The sequence below is a fragment of the Triturus cristatus genome, chromosome 4_1 (assembly GCF_964204655.1).
Source record: "Triturus cristatus chromosome 4_1, aTriCri1.1, whole genome shotgun sequence".
Taxonomy (NCBI): domain Eukaryota; kingdom Metazoa; phylum Chordata; class Amphibia; order Caudata; family Salamandridae; genus Triturus; species Triturus cristatus.
In genome coordinates this window covers 1,159,100,158-1,159,121,053 of record NC_140585.1, presented here as the reverse complement: position 1 = coordinate 1,159,121,053, position 20,896 = coordinate 1,159,100,158, and positions in this window count along the sequence as shown.

Genomic DNA, 20,896 nt, shown 5'->3' with positions numbered 1-20,896 from the left:
GTAACCAGTTTGACCCAGCAGGATCCCAACTGGACCGCTCATCCGAGCACTTCCCTGGAGCTGTTAGATCTGCCCCTCCCACGAGCTATTGCCACTCCCCCTCCCTTGATATGCTCCGTTCTCCTTCCCGCCCCAGCCTGCTTTATCGCCCCTACTCGCTTTTCAATTTGTAGTTTTGCCTCAATTTCACATTTTCTTTCTGCAATTCCCACCACCCCTTTACCAAACGATTCTCCTGCACCTCTACCGCTTCTTCTCTCCCTCCCTTCACGCTCCCTCCTATCCCCTTACTACCCCCATTCTCTGTCCCATCTCATTCTTTTCCTCCAGGTCCCTACCTTGTACCCTCTATCCTCCTTGTAGAGAGCCACTCGGGCTCTCCACTACAATGTTGCGCTAACACACGCATCCACACACCCCTGGGGGCGGGCTCGCCCCGAGGGGATAAATAAAGGTGGGCGAGACCGCACGGGGTCTCTATGGTGTAGCCCAGTAACCAATAACAGTGTTGTCTCCTTTACTCTTACCTGATCGTAACTGCGACCCTGGGCCTGCACCTCTACACTGGCGACGAGGGTGGTCGTGCCCGTGCGTGCGATGCTGCGGGAGGAGCGAGGGGAGCAAGCGGAGCCCACCCGCGCTGGTCACGCTCCCTCCTCGCGATTGTCTCTGCCGCTGCCTGCGGTGCCCACCCACGTGGTGAAGGAGGCGGCCTGCCTCCGGCTGAAGCCTGCTGTCGGCGAAGCCCACCCGCATGCTGGAGCTGCTGGTGCCGTTTCCTGCTTGGCTGGGTGAGTGGCAGAACACGCGCACTCCCCGGCGCTCTACGACGCTCTGATTCCGGCGAGGGAGCCTAGCCAGGCTGCCCTTCGCGCTGCCTGCGGGAAATTCGCCCGTTTGTGCCGCTCTTGGCTGCTGGCTGCAGCGTGTGGACTCCCTGGTGAGAGGAGCTCGTCGGCACGAGGCAAAGAAGCCTGGGTCACAGCAAATAAGCATTGGCACCTCTAAATCCAGGCCTAGGTGGACACTGCTCTGCCTCACAGTTACTGAAGTCAAAGCACGAGGGGAAACACATAACCCCATCAGGGCTGCACTCCAGCACAAGTGATACACAGGCAGCCCCAAGCCCCAATATGTCCACAAGGCCGGCAACCGGCGCAGGGACATCACAAGGGAGCGGACCCGCCGCGGTGGCTGACAACAATCCCCCGCCGCCTTCGGTGGTCACCCACACAGCTGTAGCGCCTTTACCCCCCTTCAGCGAAGCATCGGACCCAGCTACCGCCGCCCCACGATGGAAAGCATGGGTAGGTCGTTTGAATCACTACTTCCGAGGGACCCGAGAGACGGACGGGGCGGTGAAGAGATCGTTACTGATCTACTATGGAGGGGCGGAAATATACGAACTGTTCGACACGCTTCCTGACACCGGGGACGATGATGATTACGATGCCGCAGTCGTGGCACTGAACAAGCATTTTGATCCCCAACTGAACCCGGACTTCGAAAAATTCAAGTTCAGGAGGGCGTGTCAAAATGACGCGGAGTCGGTGGACAGGTTCTATGCGCGGCTGCGCCGGCTGGCCAGCACGTGCCCGTTCACCGATCAAAGGGCTGAGATAAGGGATCAAATCATTTTAGGATGTCGCTCCAAGCTCCTCCGGAAGCTGATCCTTCGGCAGCCAGGGATCTCGCTAGATGACATCCTCATCCTGGCCCGGTCCCACGAACTCTCAGATGCCAGGGCGGAAGAAATGGAAGCCGCCCTCCACACTCCCGTGGCGGCAGGACCGGGGCTCAAGAGCGTGCCCATCAAGGAAGAGAGGGTAGAGGCAATACAAAGGCGGCCACCCGCGCCTCGCTCGGCACCCAAGCCCGCGACGTCGGGCCTGTGTGGATACTGTGGGGAGGATCACCCGGCGACGGCAGTCTGCGGAGAGAAAGGCAAGACGTGCTCTCGCTGCGGGAGAATGAACCACTACGCCCGGGTGTGCCGAGGCGGACACTTCAGGCAGCAGTCCGCGAGGCCGAAGTTTGGACAACAACAGGTGCGTCAGATCGAACACAAGGATCCTCTGCCGAGCGAAAGACCCCACCACCAGGCGCACGACCCGGTGTACGAGGACGAAGACGACAAGGTATTCGTGGTGTCGTTCGTCAGCAGGACAAGCTCCCGGCGGAGGCCACCGCCCATGTGCTCAGTCTCCGTGGGCAGTGCAGATCCAGGCCCTCATCGACACCGGTGCGTCTGTCAACGTCATGGACTCGGACCAGTATGACCGACTATCTCCAAGACCCCCGCTGGCGTCGTCGAAGGCGCGAATATACACATACGGAGGGACGGATCCCCTTCCGCTCCGTGGCGTCATTACCACCACCGTCGCCAGCGGAGGATACTCCACGCAGACGCAATTCTATGTCACGGAGGGCAAGAATGGGACGCTGCTCAGCTGTCACACTGCCGAGGACCTTGGCCTGGTCTTCTTTGCGAATCAAGTTCACCACTCCCACGCGGAGGACATACTTCAAGAGTTCCCAGCTCTCTTCACCGGCCTGGGCAAACTGAAGGGCAAGAGGTTCAAACTGCACATAGACCCCACCGTGAGGCCAGTAGCCCTGAGACACCGGAGGGTACCGTTCAACTTGCGCCCGCAGGTGGAAGAGGAGCTGAGGAAACTCGAGGAACTGGACGTAATCGAGAAGCTATCCGGCCCCACGCCCTGGGTGTCCCCGCTGGTCGTGGCGCCCAAGCCCAAACAGCCCGGAGCCATTCGACTTTGTGTCGACATGCGGTTGCCCAACACCGCGGTAAAGAGGGAAAGGCACATCACCTCCACGATGGACGACATAGTGGCAGATCTCAACGGGGCCAAGTGGTTCTCGAAGCTGGATCTCAATGCGGGATACCACCAGCTGGAACTGGATCCCAGCAGCCGATACATAACGACCTTTTCAACACACGTTGGTCTCCGCAGATACAAGAGGCTAAGTTTTGGCGTCTCCTCTGCGGCAGAAGTGTTCCAGAACGCCATTCGAGAGACATTGTCGGGACTGCAAGGGGTGATTAACCTCAGTGACGACATCCTGGTCTACTCCACCACCCTGGAGGAGCACCATGCTCACCTGAGGGCCACGCTCAGAAGGCTGGAGGAGTGCGGGTTGACCCTGCACAAGGCGAAATGTTCGTTCTATCAGGACCGGGTGGACTTCTTCGGATACACGTTCACGCGCGACGGACTGCTGGTAGATCCGAAGAAAGCAGAGGCCATCAGAGCGGCACCCACCCCTCGGAGCCCGACCGAAGTGCGAAGCTTCCTCGGAATGGCTACGTACTGTGGGCGGTTCATTCCCCGACTGGCCGCGATGTCTGAACCGCTGCATGCCCTCACGCGCCAAGATCGCCCATGGGAATGGACCCCTGAGGCTCATAAAGCGTTCCAAGAAATCAAGGAAGGGCTCCTCGACAAGACAATCATGGCATACTTCCACCCGCGACGGAAAACGGAACTGGTGGTGGACGCCAGCCCGGTGGGCCTGGGGGCCGTCCTCTTGCAGGAGCACAGCTCCGAAGTATGGAAGCCGGTGGCATGTGCCAGCAAGGCACTGACCGACACGGAAACGAGGTACGCCCAAATTGAGAGAGAGGCGCTGGCAATCAAATGGGTGTGCCAGCACTTCCATCTGTATCTCTGCGGACAAGACTTCACCGTGGTCACCGATCACAAGCCTCTGCTCTCCCTGTTCACGGGATCGGCGAGGCTCGCCCCGCCCAGAATCGAAAGGTGGGCCGTCCAACTGCAGGGGTACCAGTTCAAGGTGGTGTACCGGCCAGGGGCCCACAACCCCGCGGACTACCTGTCCAGACATCCAAAGTCCAGCCTCGATGCAGGAGTGCAGGAAGACACATGCAACACGGAGGCGTTCGTGAGAATGGTGTCGCAAGGGGCCTGTCCGAAAGCGATGACTCTAGAAGAAATCGGCGTAGCTACACGGGAAGACCCCACTCTTACCCGAGTCCGGAAAGCGCTAGATCGTGAGGGATGGACCCATTTCCTCGACGGGGTTCGGGCTCTGCGGCCGGAGGTCAGTCATGCTCGTCAGCAACTGTGGCACATCCGGAGTGAGCTCAGCGTGGGGGACAAAGACGTCATCCTGAGGGGACGGCTGATAGTGGTCCCAGAGTGCCTCCAGCAGAAAGTCTTAGCCCTTGCGCACGTGGGCACCAAGGCACGGCCAAGACCAAAGCACGACTCCAAGACAAGGTGTGGTTCCCGGCGATGGATACCAAGGTCGATGAAATGGTCAGACAGTGCCATGCCTGCACCATCACTGGAGGGGATCCAGCACCCGCCCGGGTGATCACTGAGGAAGCAAGCACGTCGCCATGGACGCAACTCAGCATAGACTTTGGAAGTTTTCCGGATGGACGGCAGATGATGGTTCTGGTTGACTCCTTTTCAAAGTTCCCGATAGTGGAAGTCATTGCGTCCACCGCATTTCCTCAAGTCAAGAGAGCTCTGGATCGCGTGTTTGCAACGATGGGACTGCCCGAAGAGATAAAGTCGGACAACGGGCCCCCATTTCAGGGGCGGGAGTTTCATGAATACCTGATGAGTCAAGCCATCCGACACCGGAAAATCACACCCCTGTGGCCGCAAGCTAATGGGGAGGTGGAACGGCTGATGAGGACACTCAACCGGGCACTGCGGATCGCCGTGGAGGCCGGGGAGGATCCGGAAGCAGCCTTAAGTCAGTTCTTGGGAGTCTACCGTCAGACCCCCCATAGCACCACGAAATGTGCACCCGCGCACCTTCTGTTCAAAAGAGCCCCGAGGGACAGCATCCCGACGGATCCCGCCTGGACCCCCGCAGAGCGAGATGGAGCCGCCATTCAGGCCAGGCGAGAGTTGACGAACCGGAAGGCGAGTGAAGCACGCCGAGCCCAGGACACTGAGCTCAAGGTCGGAGACAGCGTGGTCATCAAGGACCGGCACCCCGGCTGGAAGTTCCGAACTCCCTATGAACCCGAGAAATGGACAGTGACGGGGGTGCAGGGAACCATGATCACGGCACGTCGGGGCCAGCAGGCCATCACGAGGAATGTGTCTAGCTTCAAGGTGGTGCCGGAGACGGGCCGGGAGGTCGAAGATCCTAGTCTGGCCCAGGGCGGGGCCATGGACGGGGCTCCAACGTCTCCCACCCGAACAGCTTCCCCTCTGGCCGGTGGACGATCGTCTGAGTTAGGTGAGGAGGCCAGCCAGGGGTCCGGGAGTCAAGACATTGGGGCGGGTGATTCTGGGACTCTCTTGCGGGACAGGTCACTCGATTCTTACTCCAGGTGCCCGAGGTATGGGCTGCGCCCCAATCCGGCGCCTAGCCAGAGACTAAGAGACTATGTATAGACTTTTCCCAAAGTGTGGATCTTGTGTGGGCTGTATAGCTAAAACAAAGGAGGGATGTAGAGAGCCACTCGGGATCTCCACTACAATGTTGCGCTAACACACGCATCCACACACCCCTGGGGGCGGGCTCGCCCCGAGGGGATAAATAAAGGTGGGCGAGACCGCACGGGGTCTCTATGGTGTAGCCCAGTAACCAATAACAGTGATGTGTCCTTTACTCTTACCTGATCGTAACTGCAACCCTGGGCCTGCACCTCTACACTCCTGTCCCCCCTTCCCGACCTTTTCTGTCTTCATGCCCGAAGTCATTCACACTCCCCCCCCCCCCGCCGTTTTAAACAGAGAGCATCCATGGGGCATGCATGGCACTTCCTATATCATGTGTTCTCCTTTGTCTGCCCTTACTAACAGCCCTCCACTTTTTTTTTGCACTTTATATAGCGTGCACTCGACCCAAAGTTTTCAGAGCACTTGATATAAGCACCAGTTGAATTACAGACGGACACATTAATTTTATCATTTTTATGCATGGGGAGATTAAGTGATTTGCCCAGAATCACAAGATGTTTGAGCCTCCTGCCAGCCTCGAATCTGGCTCCCCAGCTTCAAAGTCGGCCACTCTGGCCTACTGACAACCCTCCACTGCTCGTGAACACCCCCGAGTCCTTGGCCCAGCACACCTGCTCTGTGCCTAAGGCCCCGTGTCACGAGGGTGACCCCCCAACTTGTCCTGTTTTAGTCAGCAGAGAAAGGCGCGCAATGACGCATACTTCACTTTTCCAGTTATCTGTATTGTCATTAAAAATAATTTTGCAGTACTGCTCACTAGAAGGAGCGGTAGTTTGGTCCGAGCGCAGTGTGATAAGCATGTTGTCTAAGAGATGACGTTGCAACCACTAAACATCGAAAACTGAGAGTGCTGGCCGGGATGCGGCGGTAATCACGGAGTGGCCTCAAACGGCCTCAGATTGTCTTTTTGCAAATTGGACGGGGCCGTAATCACTGCGTACGCCGAAGAAAAGCTGCTCATATAATTAGTTTCGGACCAGATATCTTGTTTAAATTCCGACCATGCACCTCACTCAAACTGTTCCAACTTCAGGGTTCGCTTCTCACCTCTCTGGCAAACGAGCTCTTCTGGTCATGGTCAGGCTCAGCGCCCCTTGGCCAAAGTCTCGCCACTCCTGCACTCAACTTCCGCTTCCACATTTACACGTTTAAATTATCGTTTCACATACACAGGTATTTTCAAGTGCAAAAATTGCTGTGTCAATTCATTTTATGGTCGTTTTTTGTATCTGGCTCCAACGTTTGCATCATGGAATGGGGAATTATGTGGCCCTCTGCAGATTATTAGAACCCTGTGTCTCAATGTTGCTGATCCCGCGTGCCCGAGTCTCTCAGAGAGCTCTGCCTCGGGTGTTCGTGTGATCTGTATCTCAGCATCTGTGCGCCTCTACTCAGTGTGACAGTGTCTGGTGTGTCAGCTAGTCTGCCAGACCCAAAGCTTCAGTGTGCCTGTGACTCAGTGTGCCTGCGTGTGTGTGAGCACGTGCTTCGGTGCACCCGTGTGCCTCTATGTATTAGTGTGTCTGTCTCACGGGGTGCGTATGTTTCTCAGCGCATACATGCATGTGTGCCTGTTTGTAGTGCGGTTTCTATGTATGTCTGTATGCGGGGGTCAACAGGCGGTAGAAGACATTGTCATTTACAACGCCATTACTTGATTAATGCTTCACAAAGGGGTGGGGGGGGAAACAACGGAGGCCGCAGAGAGGACTGGAGGCTCAACGCAGACACTGACCGAAAGTATCGGTCCATTCCTCTGCCGGACTACTCCATGGGGCATGTTTGGCAACAAGCCAACTAATGCTCTAAGAGGGAATCCCCCTCTCACATGTAAAGCACCTTAGCGAGTGCTACACATTTCTCAAAATTACACAATCACTTAAATCTAAGTAATTTACACTTTGGTCCTGAGGAAAGCCAGTTTTAATCATAAAGGCCTGGCTGAAACATGTAGACCATACCTGGATGTAGGAAACCCTAATTAACATTCCTACAACATCCAACAGCCTTTTTTAATTCTAGCAGTGACCCAGTTATTAAAATATAATTTACCCTCGGGTACTGGGATCCCTGCATAGCTTTTAAATCGTCACCTTCACGTCACTACACTGCACACTCAGATACATACCTGCTCCGCTGCATCCAGGCGTCGAAGCACACCCGGAACACACTCGGTGTCACTGGGTGGGCCCGATGATGAAGCATGCCACCAACTAGGTTGGTGGGTGAGGGCTTCATGAACAAACAAAATAGTTTGTACCCTGCCTTACAGTCTTGAGTCTATGTAGATTCACAAATAGGCTAGTCCTTTTACAAAAAAAAAACAAGAACATTTTCAATGCCAATAGCTCAAAACAATGTCGTTGCGAGACCTATTGCCTTCTAAATGCTTGTTCTTACATTATCCCCCACCATTTGAAAAAATACATAATTTGTGGAATAATCCTGTAGTTTAATAAAGGTAGTGCCTATGTACATATTAAGAAAGTGAAAAGAAAATATGGTGCTATTATCAATCCATATATATAGAGTGCAAGCAACAGCAATTGCACTAGAAATAGAGACAAATTAAAACTTAGGTAGGGTCCAATAAATGGAAAATAAAGAAAAAAGTCCCAACTGACCTAAGTTTTAGGTAGGTAGTTTGCAACTATTGGTAGAGAATTGAGAAGCCCCACTACTTTCTAGGGCAAAAGTTATCAATCTCAAAAGTCGGACAAAACCCACGAGGTGGTTTCGTAATTATTCCAAGCAAAATGGTACATTCTGTGGATACACCATGTGTGTGCCCTTACAAAGGAAGGACTGGCCAATTCATTCTGTACCAGACAAGGGCATAACTAGACCTGTCCAGGGCAGGGCCAGTGTAACTTTAAAGACTGGTGGAAGCAAAGAGAGTCAGGAATGAAAAGGAAAGAGCATTAAAAAAAGAATTATTAGAGAAAACTTTAATTAAGCAATGTAGAAAACAGAACCAGGAAGCAAAAAGAAAAAAAAATAGTAGCACAAGAACCCAATGGAATAGAACCAGGAATAGCACACAGAATCGAGTCAGAAAGTTAGGAAACCGAAAAAAGAACCAAAAATATAAGGGACATGTATCAGTACTGAGCCAGGCGATGAGTGGCTTGAGTGAGACCCTCTGTGTGGCCAGCTACATACAGGATAGGACTGCCCTATAGGGCAATCAGGCGGTGCACGGTGGGCTGGTCTGACAGATCAGTGTGTGGGCAATCTTTTTAGCAGTTTGTGGTCCTGTTTTACAGCGAGTTGGGCCTGTTTTTACTTTTGATTACCCGGATATCACCACAAACGTTGCATGCAGTTGCCCATACCCAGGGTCGGACTTGGGGGGGGGGGAGGGGGGGGGGGGGGGACAGGCCAGGGGAACCAAAATAAAAGTTGTCCCAATAGCACACCATATAGCTAAAAAAAAGTGGCACATATTTGCATATCAGGCCAGTTTTAATTTTTAAATCACAGTGTATTGGTATTTTGCAAGGTATGGGAGACTGAACGCATTTGTGTGTGCTGCAGGCAACGTTTGTAATACCAGGGAAATCAGCAGTAAAGACCAACCCACCTAGCCATAAAACCAGCCCACAAACTGCTAAACAAAACCGGCCCATGCACTGGTCTGTGAGACCAGCCCATCAGGCACTGCTTGATTGCCCCATAGGCTAGTAGGCCACTGCCCATAGCTTGCAAAATACCCATACATCGTGTCAGGTTCAAAAACTGGCCTGATTTGCAAATGTGTACCTCTTTTATAGTTTTGTGGTTCACTAAAAGAGGCCACTTTTATTTGAATACCCGGGCCGATTTTTGTCCCCGTCCATCCCTGGCTACAGAGACTGCCGCACTGGCACCCATGCCCTGGGGCACCTCCTTTCCTCTGCACCCAGGCACTAGGGATTCAATTACTGCCTTTCCATGGCCCGGGAATAAATCACCGCAGAGGAAGCCGAGTTGTGGAGTAAGCCGTGATTGTGATGTTATCACCAGCCCCAGGGGAGCATTAACTTTATTGCCAGCCATAGCTCCTGTAAATGTTTCACCTGTCACAGGCCCTCTCTGGAGCTGTGCCTCCCAGGGGTCTCTGCCCATCCCCCTCGGGTGACTGCCTGCAACAGTAGGCAGCGCGGCAGTCACGCATGACGCATCCAAAACGCAATTCGTGAATTGAGAGGAGAGCCCAGCTCGGTTGAGCACAGTGTGCGTCACGAGCCGAAAGCACAGTGGCCATCTTGGAAAGGGCTTGCGGCTAACTTGGGGAGGACTTCATGGAGCATAATAGGGTGTTTGTCGTTTTATGTTTATAAAAGACAACAATAAACATTGTTTGTCAGCTGCAAGTCTCTAACTTTACAAAGGTGAACTTTTTTTTTCAAAACCCATGCCGCTGAAACTCTTGATAAGACCACTTAAGCCCAACGGCTGCCATAATATAATACACGCATATATGTATTGGTGTCTGTATAGTGTGCACACAGGTGGAATACTAGAATGTTGTATAAAGAAAGGAGCTGTGTTTGGGTCTCCTCCAGAAGACGCTTTGAGATACAGGTCTGTTGGGTGATGGGTGGCTGCTCTTCGTTTCCTGCCTGGGGTCTTGGGAGTTGAGTTGCTAATGGTGATGGACGAGGCGCTCCTTGAGGAGATGATGTTTCAGGTGGAGGGGCGGGGTGAGCTTGATGTCTAGCAGGATAGAGTTCTTTCCATTGGATGGGAGCTTAAATGGCAACTCCTGGTTCAATGTTTTCTGTTGATAGTACGTTTTAACTTCAAACTGATCCAAGTTCTGGTTTCTAGTGCAGCACGGGCCTCTCGAAGGTGGAAAGCTTGTCTGATATTGGTCGTTACAACATTGTTCATGGTTTGGTAGATGACAAGGGACTGAGGTAGACTGTGTTTGCTATGCAGTGGTCAAATGTCTTTTATCCTTTTATGAGGCAAACCGTAGCATGTATACTCGTCCCTTACCCAGAGAATCATAAACATTGTCATCACTACTCAAGGCAAGTACCCTCTTTCCACAGGTCTCCTTGCTGAATATGGGTGATTTAAGTGTGGGGCATGTATGTTTGTTACTCTCCCAAAAAGCTGGGGAGATCGAATACGCAATATGTTGTGATACAATTGAGAAATATTTACTTGTCAATAAACAAAAGTTATGTACTGCATTTTTAACTTCAACAACTGCACAAACATTTGTCAAACATGTTTTCAAAAGCAGGTAAGTGGCTTGAAGGTTATTTAAAAACAGAAATATTCAGTGAAATGGAAACCACCTACCCGGGTAATGTTAATAAAAAGCAGGAAGGACTTGGGTGAGTCAGTGCCTTGGCACCCACGAGAATCTACATTTATGTTAAAGGGGCAAAGGACTCCTGAAGTAGTGGCTTGGTTGATAGAAGGACACTATTGAAGTAACATATTGTTAGTTGGTGCCTAGACTTGCCTTAAACCATGGCCATAGAAGCTTACTGTGGGGTGTCTTAACAAATGCCCTCAATCAATCAATCACGTAATCAATCAACCGGAAATGCTATGTTGTCCACTAAGAAACCATGCAGAACAACAGAAATGCGCACAAACAGGTGATATGACTATGAATGTCAAAGAACAGAGCAGCAGGTAAGTGATAATCTTAGACAGATTATTACTAGGGAGAGTTTAAGATATGTGTATTACCTTTGCAAGAATGAGAATAGCGCCGCCTCATAATGACTTTGCATTGGTAGTCCGGGGGCACCCATGGGTCCTTGCCCCTTCCCTGCTCTTTCACTCTCTGTCAAGGGCAGGGGAGTGAGCTGTGGATGCTGCGGGCTTGGCGGATTTCTGGGCTCCTGCTTTACAAGACTTCTTGGTAGTGTTGCATCGTCTCCTGCTGTTGCAAAGGCCAGCGGGTATTAAGTGCAGGGCCACTCTGCTCTCCCCCTCCTTGGCGGCCATCACAATGTCAGGACGGAACTTCGGCACAGCAGTCCTGGACAGGCGGGAGTCACAACTAAATTGCAGATCGTTCTTCTTTTCCTAGGTGCACTGCACCAACAGGGCAGGATGGTTTCATATGCCAGGGCACATGTATCAGTGATAGGCTTCTTTGCAAAATTGACAGGGATCGGGGAATAAGAAATCAGCCATCTGACTAGCACCTAGGTTGGGTATAAGGAGACCACTAGACACACAACAGTTTGCATTAATTTATCACAACTCCACAAGGTTTGCAGCTCACCATACAAGGTAAAATTATGTGCTGCAGCTTTCTCTGTTGCATTACTTGGCATCATTAGAATTGGCGAGGGCGTGGGAAGGTCTATGCAGGATCACTTAAGTGATAAGGGTGTGCTTGCTTCCTATGATAAATTGGTCATCAACCTAAGCAGATAAAAAATGGACCCGTTAACAAAGGGAGCCTTCATTGAACTTTATGCAGCCCCAGCAGGCCCAATCTGCCTCTTAGCACTCACAAGAGCCTATTTAGTTTTCCACCTGAATTTGGGAATATCTTTCATGTTACCAGTTCTCAGCAGTTTTTGCTGCAGCCCTGCAGGTAAGCGGTTTCAGCCCATTAAAATGTCTAATTCCATTCCTTTAGAATTAGCACAGCCACGGTGCCAATAGAAGCAGGGATTAATCAAGACAAAGTGATAGTGCATAGGGTGCTGGTCCTCTTCTTGCTGCAAAGGCTATGTATGCCTTGAACGCTTGTAACAGTTTCTATGCCTGCGAGTCATACTGTCTTATCTTAGATTTCTTGTAGTACCTATGTCCTCCAAACTTGTATGGGTTATCGAGCATACCTTTGTGCGGCGGACGGCGTACAGTTGCACCAACTCCATAAACCAAAGCCAGCAGAATTGAAGAATGTGTTCTTCAGATGGTGTGGAGTGAGAGCCCTGAGGATCGATCAAATGCGATAGATGTTTGGAAGATTTGAAGAGTTGGAGATACTCCAGTCCCCAGACTTTATCGTGATTCACCTGGGAGGCAACAACCTAACCGAAGAGACCTAAGAACATGTGTGTTGGTAGAATCTGCATGGTTGTGTCGGGCAATTCCAGAGGTTCACATAGCCTGGTCCAGTATTATAACTAGTGAGTGTGGGACCTGGGCATAAGGTCTATTGGATTTGGCATTTCAGTCAGGTGCCTTTACGCTGAAATGGCCGAGCTTTGTCCGGAGCCCCGTCACTTGGGTCACATTCCCTAGAGGTTAATGAGAGGAGACCAAATGTTCCACAGGGATGGAGTACATTTGTCTGATCATTGATTGCCTCTTCATAGACAACATTTGAGCATTCACAGCTTTTTGGTGGCTGGTGGGGAGGATGAATGACCTTGTTGTCCTTGTCGCCCTGGCGGAGGAATTGCAGCACACATCCAAAAATCCTTCTCAAGGACAGATACACTCTTCATCTATTTCTGGATGGTACAGCACTGAGGTGGCAGTTCCCCATCTTCATTCTGCAAGGACATATGTATAGGATTGAGGGTATGGGCTCACAGTCCATCCGTGTAGGGCATGAGACTCCCACCCCAGGTCTCATGTCATCATGTGGCCTTCTTTTTGTGGCCTAGTGTTAGAGGACCAGGCCAGAGCAGGTACCCAGTGGTTCAGAGATGCTGCATCAACCACCAGGGTACCTGGTGGTTTCACCTGTGTGGTCAATCTTGAATGAAAGGAATTTCTGCCTGAGTGCTCTGTCATTTTTCAGCGAACGTAAAATGTAAAGAAATGTATATACAGTGTGCTTTTTATCTGTAGACTGTTGCCAAGACTTAGACAAGTGCACGGAGTTGGGCAACAACATTGTAATGTGATATTTGAAAATATGTTGTTACGCTGACATAATGCTTCATTTCTGTTATGATATGAAATAAATATGACCAGTGTGTGCCCTCAGTAAATCAGAGTCTAAGATCTAGGGTTGATCTGGTTGAGTTGGAGGGAGGTGGGACCAAGAACATATTTTAGTTTTACATTAGCAATGACTTGAACATACAAGCTATAGAAGCATACTCCTCCGATCCTGAATATGAGTAATGGTTACTGGTTTCATTCATAGATTAGAATTGCACAGATACCCCATAAGCAATGAGCTAGAGTAACAGCTCTCATGGATATATTTACACTGAAACTGATTCCTGGGGCAAACAGAGAAAAGCAGCGGGCCCGACCAGGTGACAAACCAACAATTTAAAATGAACATTGCATTGTTGGCTAGAAGGTAGGCCCCATGTTCATTCGCTATGTATTAAACTCCTAGCTAGTGGGAGAGATTGCTAAACCCCTGACAAGTTAGAAACAATCACTGTGGACTCTGTATACCATCATGGTGTCTTGGTGGGCAAAAATGGCAACTCTTATAGAACGCATGTATCACGTCTAGAGGAGATGGCCAAGCAAGTGGCTCTGATATCTGTATGCCATGGAGATTCTGAGTGTGGAGGCCACACAAGTGGTTTCTGCGTGCATTTTCACACTGGATGCATGCACGAGGTCTTCCAAACATGGGCTACCTATGAGTTATACAATATGAATCCGCTTTTGCTGCATCGGCTGAATGATGGTCCTGTCAGAAGACATGGCACATGCAGGAACAACGCAACAAGACAGCAGCTTCACTCCAGGCTACGACGCGTCTCGCCCGCCAGCATAGTCACAAAGAAGGAGGACAGTTCTCATAGGTTGATTGTGCATTGTTTGCTCACTTTGTAGCCAAGTTGGCAGTAACATTTTGCCTCAATTTTACACTGAATATTTACAGGGAGCACAGCAAGCAATATTACCAAATGCTTTATGTATGTAAGGCCACGTGCCTTTATAGGATACTATGAAAGATTTATATTGTGTAAATGAAACCACCTTATCTGCTAGAAACATGAAGTAAAGGCACATTTTAGTCCTTCAAAAAGAAATAAACATTACACACAACCCCATGCAGAATTTACAGTGCAGGAACCTGTAAACCCTGGTCCAAGGAGTAAAACTATGTCAGAAGGAAGTGGAGCAAAAGGGTGTGAGACAGGACAGTAGAGTGGGATTGAGTGGGGCAATTACTGTCCACTTTACTTGTAAGGCTGAATATGTAATCCTGTCTGCAGTTTTGGATGGCTCTATGTGAAACAGACTGAAATACACTAGGGTACTCATTTAACGTTTGGATGGACCTAAAAATCTCCATTTCCTAAAGAAAAGTCTTAATATGGAGTACACTCCACCGGCTGAATTTCTTCCATCAAAAGCTTTGTAACGTGTAGGAAATTCAGTCGGTGGATTCTGCTCCATATTTAAAGTCTCCTGTTGCAGTTGGAGGACTTTTACTCCACTCTAAACACTAAATGAAGACCTTGGACTCACAAATTTAGACGTACAAAATATCTACTCATAAGACATATCTCCTTACAAAACGTTTCACCCATTTTAACTTCTTAAGTTTAGTAAAACTCAATTTCCAACGCCTGTAGGACTGGTTTCATTTAATTCCAGGCCTAACATATTTGGAGGAAAAAGCTTCCTAGTGGGATTAGATGTATGCCGACATTTTTGAAGGGAGATGCTACTGCTTTGTCTATTTTGTTTTTGTAAGTCTGTATTTTTGACTCTGTGTTTTTTTAGGCATAGCGACATGAAAGTTTCCACCTTCACCATCTTGGGGGCCACTTCTGGGGTAATGTGGCCAACTGTGCAGGTCCACTGCTGCTCTGTGTGCAGTTCTTGAGACCACAGCTGGAGTATGCACATCTGGATGCCTCATTTGGAGTATTCTGTCTGTTCTGAGGCTTCATCAGGAGCATTGGTTAATGCAGTTCTGAAGACCTCGTCTGGAGTATTGTGTGCAGTTCTGAAGGCCTCTTCTGGAGTATTGTGTGCAGTTCTGGAGGCCTCATCTGGAGTATTGTGTGCAGTTCTGAAGGCCTCGTCTGGAGTATTGTGTGCAGTTCTGAAGGCCTCGTCAGGAGCATTATGTGCAGTTCTGAAAGCCTCGTCTGGAGCACTGTGTGCAGCTCTGAAGGCCTCGCCTGGAGTACTGTGTGCAGTTCTGAAGGCCTCATCTGGAGTATTGTGTGCAGTTCTGAAATCCTCGTCTGGAGTACTGTGTGCAGTTCTGAAAGCCTCGTTTGGAGTACTGTGTGCAGTTCTGAAAGCCTCGTCTGGAGTATTGTGTGCAGTTCTGAAGGCCTCGTCAGGAGTATTGTGTGCAGTACTGAAGGCCTCGCCTGGAGTACTGTGTGCAGTTCTGAAGGCCTCGTCTGGAGTATTGTGTGCAGTTCTGAAGGCCTTGTCTGGAGTACTGTGTGCAGTTCTAAAGGCCTCGTCTGGAGTATTGTGTGCAGTTCTGGGACCCTAATCGTGATTATTGAGTGCAGCCGTGGAGGCGTTGCCTGGTTTATTGTGTTCAGTGAAGGAAGCCTCGTCTGGAGTATTGTGTGCAGTTCTGATGGCCTCGTCTGGAGTATTGTGTGCAGTTCTGAAGGCCTCGTCTGGAGTACTGTGTGCAGTTCTGAAGGCCTCCTGTGGAGTACTGTGTGCAGTTGTGAAGGCCTCGTCTGGAGTATTGTGTGCAGTTCTGAAGACCTCATCTGGAGTACTGTGTGCTGTTCTGAAGGCCTCGTCTGGAGTATTGTGTGCAGTTCTGAAAGCCTCGCCTGGAGTACTGTGTGCAGTTCTGAAGGCCTCGTCTGGAGTATTGTGTGCAGTTCTGGGACCCTAATCGTGATTATTGAGTGCAGCCGTGGAGGCGTTGCCTGGTTTATTGTGTTCAGTGAAGGAAACCTCGTCTGGAGTACTGTGTGCAGTTCTGAGGCCTCGTCTGGAGTATTGTGCTCAGTTCTGAAGGCCTCGTCTGGAGTACTGTGTGCAGTACTGAAGGCCTCGTCTGGAGTACTGTGTGCAGTTGTGAAGGCCTCATCTGGAGTATTGTGTGCAGTTCTGAAGGCCTCGTCTGGAGTACTGTGTGCAGTTCTGAAGGCCTCGTCTGGAGTATTGTGTGCAGTTCTGAAAGCCTCGTCTGGAGTACTGTGTGCAGTTCTGAAGGCCTCGTCTGGAGTATTGTGTGCAGTTCTGGGACCCTAATCATGATTATTGAGTGCGGCCGTGGAGGCGTTGCCTGGTTTATTGTGTTCAGTGAAGGAAGCCTCACCTGGAGTACTGTCTGCAGTTCTGGAGTATTGTGTCCTGTACTCGGCCATATCCAGTTCTGGAGACACATCTGTGGTACCGTGCTCACTTCTAGAAGGCAAAGCAGGGCTATTATATATAGTGTTTGTGATCAGACCAAAATTATCTGTGGCTAGCAGCATAACATTCTTCTTTAACATTTGTAAGTTGGACCTCTGGAGATATTGACAGATATGACAGGAATCCAACTTATTGTAGAGAAAAAAATCTGAGAGGATAGCTCAGTGCATACACGTGAATGGAACTAGCAGGTCAGAGTACCTTCTTGTGGCAGGGCTGACTCTGCCTTACTGCCTTCCAAGGTGCACAAAGAGACACTTTCATTTCCTGTGCTCACTTCTAAATCAAAGCTGTCCAAAAAACAGGTCTGCTAATGCTCGTCCAGTGACAGATTCTGAGATAACCTTTACATATATGGAATCTAAATGTAAATCATTCATAAAGTGGGCCAACGTCGGGCTCCTCTGGTCTTCATGGTGAGTAATAATATTGTGTATGGAGCATTGGAGGATAAGTGAGATGGGGTGGGGTGCTGGTGCTTGTACAGCACTTTGCAACCCATTGCAAGGCCCACATAGCTATTCTTGATTGTCTGATGAGTTTCTAGACAAGTCTCATTTTTTTTATGTTGCTACACACTCTTTATGAGTTGTGAAGCACTGTAAATCGCGCAAGTGCCTCTGGGCCTTTCGGGGCACTTTTAAAAAGGTGTTATTTGTAGTTTAACCTAATTGGGAACACTTCGGAGTAGTGCGTGAGGTTTGAAGGTGTGATATAACGATGGAGCATCCACCCCACTGCACCTCGGCCTGGCAGGTTGTGAAGAGTGGAGGAGTAGATGCAACTCCACATGTAGATACATACCTGGGTAGGAGTACAATACTTGCCAATTGTTGTTGTGAGACACAGGTTAGATTGCAATCCCCATGCATTTGCTGTCAGCTCCGTGAACGAAAAGGACGTGTGAGACAGAATTGTGGTACCCAGTAAAATCTCAGTTTTGTTAACCTAGATGTGTGCAAACTCGGGTGATGTCACTGGCTTGCGCTCAGTGTAGGGATAAAGACCTCCTGTCTTTTATCCATTCTGGATTTGAGGACATATATGACTGGAGGTTACTTAGGACCCGATTTCGGCTTTGGTGGCATGGGAGCGGGTCCGCCATGCCGCCACCCTGCTCCCACACCGCTAAAGTTGTGTGAGCACCGCCCGCCAAATTATGAGTTTTCTCGTGTCTGGCGGGCGTTTCCTTGGCGGTCCCACGGCCATTCATCTGAAAATGGGGACCTTAACAGGAATGCCAAAGGCAGTTCCTGCACAGCATGGACTCTGCAGTACATACTGTGCAGGAACTGGGGTGCATGCATACAGGGGGCACAACATGTGCCCTCTGCATGCACCCCCGTGCACAGGGCCAAGAGGAGGCCCTGTAGGGCCCCCTTTCATTACTCACCATCAGCAGTTTCATAGAGAACCTCCATGAGACCTCTGGCAGTGAGAAAAGTTGCAATATGCTTGGCAGTGCCGCAGGGCACCACCAAGTACATTGTGGCTCTCAGAATGCCACGCCACCGCCAGAGATCTTTGATCCCTGGCGGTTGCAGCGGTGCAATGGCGGTCCAACTGCCCAAGTTGTGGTCCGGCGTTCGGACTGCCGGTGCAGTGGTGGCCGGACCGCCACCACTGCGCCACCATGAGTTTGGTGGTCCTTGGACCACCAAATTCATAACTATGCCTTTAGTGTCTTTCTCTTCCAATATCGATAAGGTCCTCTCCTGCTTTGCTATTTTGCATGTAGCTCCCCTACTGAGGTGATGTCTCAGAGGGTGTACCTGCAATAGCTCCATTGCTCCCTCCTGCTGGAACATTCACCTAAGCTAGCCTTTGAAACTGTTCACTGAATTGGTTCTTAACTTAAACAAATAGGTGGAACAGAGATAGACCTTCCTGAGTTTTGTTGGTTCTAGATCATTTCTGACATTGCATCCCTAGCTACTTTGAAGAGCTTTGCAGGCTACGAGTAGTTCTTTGCTCCCTACCAGGAAATCTATTTAGCCACATGCTAGCAATTTTGTGTAATGCTGCATTATTTGAAAAATGCTGTAATCTGTGTTGAGATTCTGTTCCACTGAATTCAAGACCTGCCAAAAGCCATTACTAGAACATCTACAGTCCACAGAAAGGTTAGTGAGTGAATAAAGCAAAATCAATGCCTTGGTACTGAACATAATACCAATAAATGAATTTAAGAAGACAGGGACAAAATCAGAGCAAGAATAGTAAAAAGTAAGTAACGTTATGTTGACACATTCCTTGTTTCCGCACTTCTTCATAACATTCTACATAAACGTTTTTCTTCCATTCTACTTTCATCATCAGAGCTTTTAGGGGCAACTATTATATTTGCATTTTTTGGGTTGGTTATTGAGGTAACAAGCATTTACGCAGGGTATGTAAGCAGGACATGACCAGTATGGTGACCTAGAGGCTCAAAAACCTGCAGAGCTCTGACTCAAGAGGAGCACCCTGTGCTGACCCGATGCCTCGCAAGCTCTGTGGGCAAAAATAATTTGAGAAGAGAAAATGGTTCTGACAGAAGTGCATTATGGGTGAAAATTCCACAGTGGTATAAGAGGCCCACAGTAAGGACTGCAATGCTAAAGTCGACCCAAATCTTGGAAAAAGTCCAGAGGTGCTGAAAGACTAAGTAGAAGATGCTTTGGTGGCAAGAGAAATCCAATGGACATCTTTGTGTTCACGCGCCTGAGATGAAAAAGAGAAGAAGGGAAAGGGGACAGCCACCATCTTAGACCATTTGCCCAGCAGATGAATGTAAGAACATACTCAGGAAAACAATAAAGATGCTATCTTAAAAAGGTTTCTCGCATGATCAGCGGCGGCTCCTCCGCTAAGGCGTAGGAGCGTCGCCCCACTGCTTCTGAGCAGTGCAACAAAGGACAAATAAAATGATAATAAGGGATTTTATTATCATTTTCTTTTTCTTTACAGAGCCAGGCTGAGTGGGGTGAGGCTGGGCTTCCATCACAGTGAAGTGGTGTATGCATCTGAAGTACACATGATGGTTTGACCGGCCGTCATGGGCAGGCCAAACAGTCATGCGCATTTAGCATGTTCTCCACCTGGCTGTAATGCACTGCCTGGGTGAAGATCATGCACAGGCTCGCAGTCCCTGCCTGAGCGCCGAACAAGGTCGCTCAGACCAATCACACCGCTGCTGTCATGGTGACAGCAGCTTCGTAATTGGCTTAGGGGAGCCTGGGTGCTCCCTGCTTCCGGGAGCGAGGAAGAGCAGAGGAATACGAGAAGTGTGTGGCGTGAACAGGTAAGTGATCTTTATTTTTAGATTTTATCCCCGCCACCCCTGCTTTGCAGCAACCCCCACTGTGCACGATTAGCTGCAAAGAAGTGACATTTTCATCGGTATCTACTAACGCCAACAAAATGCACACAAAAACAAATAGAAAATGTACTTTTTTCTCACAAATTGTAGACCAATCAATAGACACAAAAACAAACTCCACATTCATTTTTTCCAGCGACTATTCCCTAACAAAACTAGGTATGATTGAAATGTCACAGTGCAATGATAACAATGCCTCAATCGTAAATGCGAAATGTGATGCCCTCTAAGAGACATTAGCGAAACTGTACAAAAGAGTCACACCACTTGAGGAGTTGACACAGAAAAGCCTCAGTGAACTCAAGCAGATCCATAGTGACATGTTACGAGGAGTAGTACTGGTTTTAAATGTCCATGGTAAAATGTAAAGAAGGTTTAAATAATGAAAACCTCCTTCTGAGCTAGAACTCTGTGCCACAGAGGAGGCAGGAGGTGCTGGCTAGAGGCTTCCTAGAGATGTAGATGTCAGAAGTCTCCTGCATACCCAATGAGGTACTCATCACTCATGAGAGGAATGTGCCTGTGTTTTCTGCTGAAATTTCAGAAAACATCTCCATCCAGAGGGACTAAATTTCAGGCCGCATAATGATGTTTACCTTTGTAGTACACTGGAAACAGGAACCAATAAATACGATCCAGAGTCCGAGTTGTTGATAAGAGTTGGTGAGGTTTAGTTCCAAGTAAGAAAGAAGGGAGCCCACGGCAGAGGACCTGACAGGTGTCGAGTCAAAACGCAACTGTCATGGGAAATAGAACTTAGAATAGCATGGGGTTAAGGTTCTACAAACAAAATGTATACAATTAAAGGAACAGGTGA